A 7,961-nucleotide genomic window follows, 5' to 3' on the forward strand; every position below is an offset into this window, starting at 1 on the left:
GTCTAGTACAAATATTGATATTTATCTTTGACTAATAACTGCTGTAGTATGTTAAAAAGTTTTCGTTATCTTTTTTACAACTTAAATGGTTAAACGACTTAAACGATACGAAACTTAATTTCATAATTATAATAATTTGACGAGCTAGAGTATTTTTATTTTTTTACCCAGTTGATAGTCATGAAATATCTAAAAAAATTGCTTTGTTTTTCATGATATTTTATAAAAAATACAATTGAATGTTTTAATTTATAAAGGCTAACGAACATCACGAAGCTTATATTTTAGCAAACAAAATATATTGCTACTTTACAAAAAAGTGTTTATTAATGATGATATAATATAAATATTGTTCATTTCACTATGATGACATTTGTATGGAAAATATAATTTAGTTTGCTTATTGAAAAGTCTATATGAAGTTAAATTTTTCAGCGAACAAGCTGTTGCTTTTAAATCACGCTCGGTAAAGTGTAATGAGTAGACAAAGACACTTTATCAAATATAAGTTGACAAAGTTTTTTATATAATTTCTAGAATTAAAATAGAGCATATTAGATCCTAACGTTAATAAATAAAGATGTGTTTTTGGATAACGATAGACTTGAAAACTTTACGCTTAAACGCGAAAGCGCCATTTTAGCACGTCTATATTATGATTAACTAGATGGTATAAATCTTTAAGATATAAACTTTTGCACCAAAGTCTCAATGTATATCAAAGCTTTATTACCTCAAATAACGCAAAAGAATATTAAAAAAAAAGTTCGAAAGTTTCCGTGACCTTTTATAAAGAAAAAAAGCCGATGGCCTCGTTGCATAATTTATATTTCTTGTTCTTTCAACCTTGAGGGTGGGAAATGCTAGAACGAAAGTAGAAACGCGTGAAGCGGCCTCTTTGAAGTGGAATACACGAAACAAACATTTGTTTATTCTTTCGACAAATATTCCCTGGTTTATTCATGTAAGGTAGAGCGAACGTGTTTGCTTAAATATTTTATTTGCCAACTTTTTCTTTATCATTTTTATTTTACAGTGTTCGCACGTTTTCGCAACATTTTTTTTTTTGTTTTCAAAATCCAGTTTTTTTTTCCATAATTTACTAAAATCCACCCTTTTAATTCTTGCTCGCTGAAAAAGTTTTTTTTTCAAACTTCCAATTCTACATTGTGCTGCAAATAAGATAATAAAACTATTTTTATGTCAGTAACAAGCTTAAAATGCTGAAAAGCGTACTTTTATTAGTTTTTATGACATATCAAACGAAGCATTATTACGTCACAGCGGCACAAAAATCACTTTAAAAAGACTCAAAAGTATATTCGCGTGCCGCTGCTACCGCTCCATGTGTGGTCGTTTTTGTCGCTTCCTAATTAACGCTTCGCCCTTATGCGTGGCGCCGACTCTATTCTTGGAATTGTGTTCCGTTTTCACCAGCAGACTGGCCTTCACCTAACATGTTCGTTTGTCGGCAGCAAGTTGACCCTGGGCAAGCTAAAGAGGAAGCGACACGCGAACGCTGCTGGGTGGCATTGTGTGCGGAAATATTGTCTGTAAAAACAAGGCTGATTGTCAGTGTGAAAAGGCTCTTTTCTCATCAACTCAAAACTTGTTGTCTTTGATTTGTTTTATTTAGGAAGTGAAATAACAAAGCTAGGTATTTTCGGGTCAAGCTTTGAAAAAAAAATTGGTTTTTGTGTTTTGTTATTGATACTTTAAACTAGCTCGTTGACGTTTTTGTGTAAAATTAGGTTCTTAGGTCAGCAAATAGCTGTTGAAACTGAAAAATTGGCACGTTCAAGGTAGCCTTCGAGGCAGGTGTAAACAGAAAAACGGGTTGAAGCTTTCGAGATGTGAACAAATTAGACAAACAAGATTCGAACTTGTATGCGTTTAAGTATTTGGCCGTTTATGAAGCGAAGACAGAAACCTGTGCTGTTTGCAACATAAAAGTTAGAAACTGGCCAGGTGTTGCCTGGCTTTGGCCTTGTTACAGCACAAAGGGAACAGCAGGGAATTAAGCGTTGCCGTTTGCTACTTCAATGCGAGCGCGCAGGTGTAGATGAAACTCTTAAACACGAAGTATTTTGAAAAACTGCGCTTTATACCTGTAAAATATTATACTGCGGTTCTTGTTAGTGTTTTCGTTTTACAACATTCAACTTGAAATGACGTATACAAGTAAAAATATCGAGCTTGAAAGTTATACAATGAAAAAATACAGTTCATTGAATTATAATACTACGGTACATGTTTTACTACTAAGCCATTAGCTTTAGATTTAGCTAAATATAAGCCAAAGAAATCTTTTTTAAATCCCCAGCAAAGTAAATATGTCCGCTTCAATGCGAACTGTCTTTAAGCTATTATCTTCCATTGACTTTGCGGACTTAAAAGATTTGCTAGCTCAAGCATCAGAAAATCTTTATTAATGCGAGATCAACAGTTTAGAAAGCGAACTTTTCCTAGAGCTTTAAAAGCATTAACTTGTAATAGTCTTAATTTAAGCTTTTGTTCATTTGGTATATACTTATTAGTTCTCGCATTAAGTGGCATTCTGTGTATTGAACTTTCATCAAGCAAGCAGCTTTTAAACTAGCTAGTGGTAAAAATTTTTCTACATAAAACATAATTTTTTTTGGAACTATTTAAACCAAAACACACGGAACGAGATAATCATAACCTAGTGCAAAAGCAAATACAGTCAGTTCGGCCCAAAACTTTTTAAGAATCGTGCTTTATTTTTTGCAAATTAAGCAAGATTAACTCGGGTAAAGTGCCATTTTATGACAGACTCCAAAGTACGACGCAGTTCAAAGTATAATTTCTAAATACTCGCTAATCGATCGGTTTAATGTGCATTCAAAAAACTGTCACATTTGTTCATTGTTATAAGCCACCATTAATTAGTATCACTGTTAGAGTCACTTAGATTTTTTCTTGAACATCATGATGCAAATTTTGCAGTTTTGTATTTCTTTTAGATTTTTACAAGTTTAAACTGTTTTTAATACGACAAAGAAGTAACAACTAAAGAAAACGATTAAAGTTGGTCTAAAGTAAACTAAGAATAAACATTAAATATTAATTAGTTGTTTATTAATTTTTACAACGTTAGACTAGCTATCAATTTAAATATTATTAAAAGTAATTAAATTAAGTTATAAACAAATTAAGGAAACAAAAAAGCAATAATCTAAACTAAAAAAAATGAGACAGTGAAATACTAAAATGCATTTTGTCGCAAATTAGGCGGAAGTTTAAAACAAAAATTTCTAAAAAGTTTTACTTCACTGTCTGATTTTTGCTTTGTTGTTTACATTGAATAGAACTTTCTTTACAATGGTTAACAAAGGAAAGACAATAAACGTGGAAACGTCACAAACTAACTTTTACTATCTAATGAAAAGGTTGCTCAATTTTTTGTATTGTTGCAACACATTTTCTTTCTTAGAAAGTTGCATCCGTATATTTTGTTTGTTTGTTTCTCATTATTGTTCTTGCTGATATATAATAGTCAGCAGTAGAAGACTTTTATCATTACTAAGTTTCGTTTATGTTGATAAGTAGCTCAATAGAACAAGTTGATAATTTAAATATTTTTTCAGGTAATTTATTTAATTACACTTAAACACTAGTAAACGTAGCACACGTGGACTATATTGAAAAAGGTGAGTGTTTTGAAATTAATCTTAAAAGTTTTTTTAATTTTTTTTGTTTTCTACTTTATTCACAGAAAAATATATGAAGAAATTTTAGATTGTTAAATTTTTTTCAAGAACAATTATTCTTGACATAAAACAAGTAGCAAGTTTAATTTACAACAACTATTTTCGACAGCTTTGCCTTCAGGAATTTTTTTCAACAAAATGTCATATTTGAAACCTGCAATGAACGGATACACCGGTCTCTCGCTCAACCACCCCGATATCTCGCTCACCCATCCTCTCGTGCCTTACCACAGTGAGTTGTTGTTGAATTTGTCTTAATTTCATGTTGATTTTAAGAAATTATAAAGTTTTAGGTAGTTTTAAAACCACCTTAGTGCATAGTTGTTTAGTTTTATTTTCTTCAGACGACCCTGCCTGCTACTTCCAAAGGTTTCCTGGAATGCATGCTCAAGCGGCTAAGACAATGGCGTTCATGCCACAACATGTTTACGGTGAGTTGCTTGTTTGAAAAATACTTGAACATCATGTTTTCTTATAAGCATTGGAAGATTTTTTCTTATCGTTTTTTTTTTCAGGAAACTCGAGAAAACAACGCAGAGAAAGGACAACTTTCACCAGATCTCAGCTGGACATTCTCGAGAAGTTGTTCGCTAAAACGAGGTACCCGGATATTTTCATGAGAGAAGAGGTCGCTTTGAAAATAAATCTTCCGGAATTCTCGCGTTCAGGTAAGAGCGAGGAAATAATTTAACCTAAAACACAACTAAAAATACAGAATTTCTGATTAGAAATGTTTGAGTACACCAAACTAAAGTGATTGTACTTTCAGGTCTGGTTCAAGAACCGTCGCGCAAAGTGCAGGCAGCAGTCGCAGCAGCAAAAGCAAAAGGAGCAATCGGCTGCGGCCAGCAGTAACAAGAAGAAGGCTGAGAAGCAGCCACAGCAGCAGCACAGCAAACCGGCAACAAACCAGCAGGTGTCGCCGGTCAGCATCGGTCGGCTCGAACCAACCAGCAAACCTGCCGACAGCCTCGAACTAGATTTCCAACCCCAGCAGGATCAGATGAAAGTCTCCGGCAGCCCCGAGATCCTCCAAAACAACTCCCCAGCAACGTGCAGCTCTCCTTGGGAACGGAAATCATGGGACCAGCAAACTCACCCCGCCTCCTCCGACCAGCTCCTCGTCGGCCCGCAGAACGACATGGTCAGAATGATGCAGCAGCAGGGAAGCTCCAACATGGCTATGACGTCACAATCATCGAGCGGCATGTGGAACAACTCTTCCATTTCTCCAAACTCGAACGGCGAGAGCACAGGCACACCGATGTCGGCCTACGGGATGTCCAGCTCCGCTTCCGGGACCAGCACCTCTCCGTACCTGGCTGCGGCGGTCATCCAGTTCTCCAACGCCCACCAGTACATGCAGGGCGGGCAGATGAACGCGGGGGGTTACCCTCACAGCTACGCCCACCAGGCCTACTTCAACGCCTTGGACCAGGGCCGCAAACTACAACATGCCAGCCGGGCTACCAGGGAGTCGACGAGATGGTGAGCCAGGGCTACTTTCCGCCACCACCAGCACTCTCAGATGGCAGCACAGTCTCAACTGGCCGCCACCCAGCAGCAGGGACTTTCCCGTGCTCGCAACCGAGTTACCCTTACCAGCAGGGGGCGCAGTTGTCGGGCAGCCAGACCAACGGATACTCGAACTCGTCGGAGTGCCACGTACTTTCTTAAACTTTTCTTTTTTTTTCTTTTAACGAATGTGACTGTTGTACGCTTAAAAAGTGAGACATTTCAGGGAGCAAAAACTGTCGCAAGTTTTAATTTTGTCGCCCTTTTATTTAATACGCGTTTAAGTGTTGTGCGGGCGGTTTTTAATACATTTTGATAAATTTTTCTTAAAGACTGAAACTTTGTGTTTGTTTCAGGGAGCAACTTTTTGTGGTTTTCTTTTGTTATTTTATGTCAACTTTTTTGTAAAAACTTCACCTTATTTTGAAAAAATTAAAAATAAGAGTTTTCTAGGGCAAAAATTTCCTTTTATAAAACACTTTTGTTGTATTTTACTTTAACTTTTACATCAATACAAATGCTTATTTTCAAACGTTTTAACTTTTTTAATCGTTTATAAGCTAAAAAAAGTGAAAATTTTGATTTTTTGAAACTTTTTTGCTAAGTACTTGTCGATTATTTTTATACCAATCCAATTTTTTTTTTGTTATATTTTAATTTTACTAACAACTTCTTGTTTTGCTTTATATCGAAACATTTATTTTAAATTACAAAATATATTGTAAATAACGTTGAAATTATCTTTTTACTTGTTTTTTTTTCTCCTTCTATTTAACTTTAAGGCTCTATCTAAGAATTACCTTTAAACTTTGCATGTTTTACTTTTTTATTATTTTTTTTATTTTTGATCGACCTATTTTTTAGTTGTACTTTTCACTAATAAAACGTTCATTTATAAACTAGTTCAAACAAAAATGTATTATGTTGACATATCAACTGAACTAAAAATTAGAACTTTCTTATATTCTGCCAAAAAATATTAAATGGTATAATAAGCTGCTTAACAATTTATAGTTCTTTATAAAAAAAGACATAGTTGTAGTAGCCTGTGTTGAGCTTGCTGATTTAAAAATGAGCTGTTCTTACATAACAAGCAGCTAATTTTAACTAAACACTTATTTTAACTTTAAAGAATTAAAATTAAACTCTCAATGTGAGCTCCTTAGGTATTCTTGATTTTGCAAGTATCATTTAAAACTATACTTGCGAAATAACACTAAGCCTTTAAATGTCGAACAAAATGAAATGTTTTGATAGCAAATTGGTGTAAGTTCAATTGAAAACATAGTTGTTTTTATAGTTGTTGGTTTTTTGATTGAAAAAACAATTATGTAATATATTCAGATTGTAGTTTTTTTAAACTTACACAAATACTGAACATACACATTTGATTATAAAAAATTTTATATATGATGATTTTATTAAGTATTGCAAAGTAATTAGTATACATTAATACTTTGATATTGTATACCTGAAAATAGTTTTTGTGATGATTTTTATCAAAGCAACAAAGAAAAAATACAAAAAAGTGTTTTTGTTTAAACTAATTTACACAATAGCTTAAGTCGAAAGTTTTTTCAAATATAAGGCATAAGACTGAATAAACTCGAAATGCTTATTTATAAAGTGTTGTAAAAATATATCTAAAAATATAGTTTAATAAATCATTTTTTAATTAATTAAACGTGCTTAATTCGCTTTATAAAAGTATGATCGATGCGGTACAGAGAGTAATATGTTTTATTTTTTGTTTATAAGTTGTAAAAATACTTAATAGCTATTTAATTTCAAATCTTACTCTTTTATTTCAGTAATTTAGGTTTTTAAATAGTTTCCTTATTTTACAAAACTATGTTTTAGTTATCAAACATTCAAAATACTTTTCGTTTAGTACACTATTTCCAAATGAGCTTGTAACTCAAAAAAAACTTTATTTCGTTTTGTAAAGCTTCTTTTCAATTATATTTAAATTTAAATAAATTTTGCACTTTACTGTAGTTTTTAGGTGTTAGATAGATATATTTGTTAGTAGTTGTAAGTGTTTTAAAATGAGTAAAACTACATTTTAAAATTATGGTTGCAACTAAATTTTATGCTTAAATTAACTAAAACACTATTGTTTCATAGATGTATAAAAAAAAGAGTTTTGTTTAATACTATATTTTATTAACTTAAACTCGGTATTTTAAAAATGTTTACATTTTATTTCATTACTTATAACAATTTTTTTACAGTTAACGTACAAAACAATATAGAAAAATAAAAATAAATTGTTATTAATTTTTTTTACTTTAAACTATTGTTAATATTAATTATAATTTCAAGACATGAAATCTTTTTTTATTTAAATTTTTCATTTACAGTATGTTTGTCACTAATTCTTTGTTAGTTTATTGTTTTAAATTTATACGCAGACAATATTCTTTTCTAAATATTGGAGCTTTTGTAAAATTTTGTTATACAATTAAAGCAAAGTAACTAATCTTCTTTGACAAAAGTATTTTAGAACTCAGACATTAACAAAGTTATAAATTTTCGTTTTTATTAAAATAAAAGTTTAAGAAATTGTATCAGAAAATAAATATGTTCAAAAGTCATTAAAATACTTCGAAATATTTGAATATATTTCACCTTAATTAGTAAAAAAAGCAATGATTTTTTAAATATAATAAATATTTGAAAATTAATACGCACAGGTCTCACATCCACTGCTGA

General features: G+C 31.9%; 1 pseudogene; it reads left to right on the plus strand.

The window, feature by feature from the left end:
- The first annotated feature begins 3,869 nt into the window (after positions 1-3,869).
- On the plus strand, positions 3,870-5,408 carry LOC145848071 (uncharacterized; annotated as a pseudogene).
- The last annotated feature ends 2,553 nt before the right edge of the window (positions 5,409-7,961 follow it).

The sequence above is a fragment of the Thalia democratica genome, unplaced genomic scaffold (genome assembly GCF_965202585.1).
Source record: "Thalia democratica unplaced genomic scaffold, ktThaDemo2.hap1.1 HAP1_SCAFFOLD_1225, whole genome shotgun sequence".
In the NCBI taxonomy this organism is placed as follows: domain Eukaryota; kingdom Metazoa; phylum Chordata; class Thaliacea; order Salpida; family Salpidae; genus Thalia; species Thalia democratica.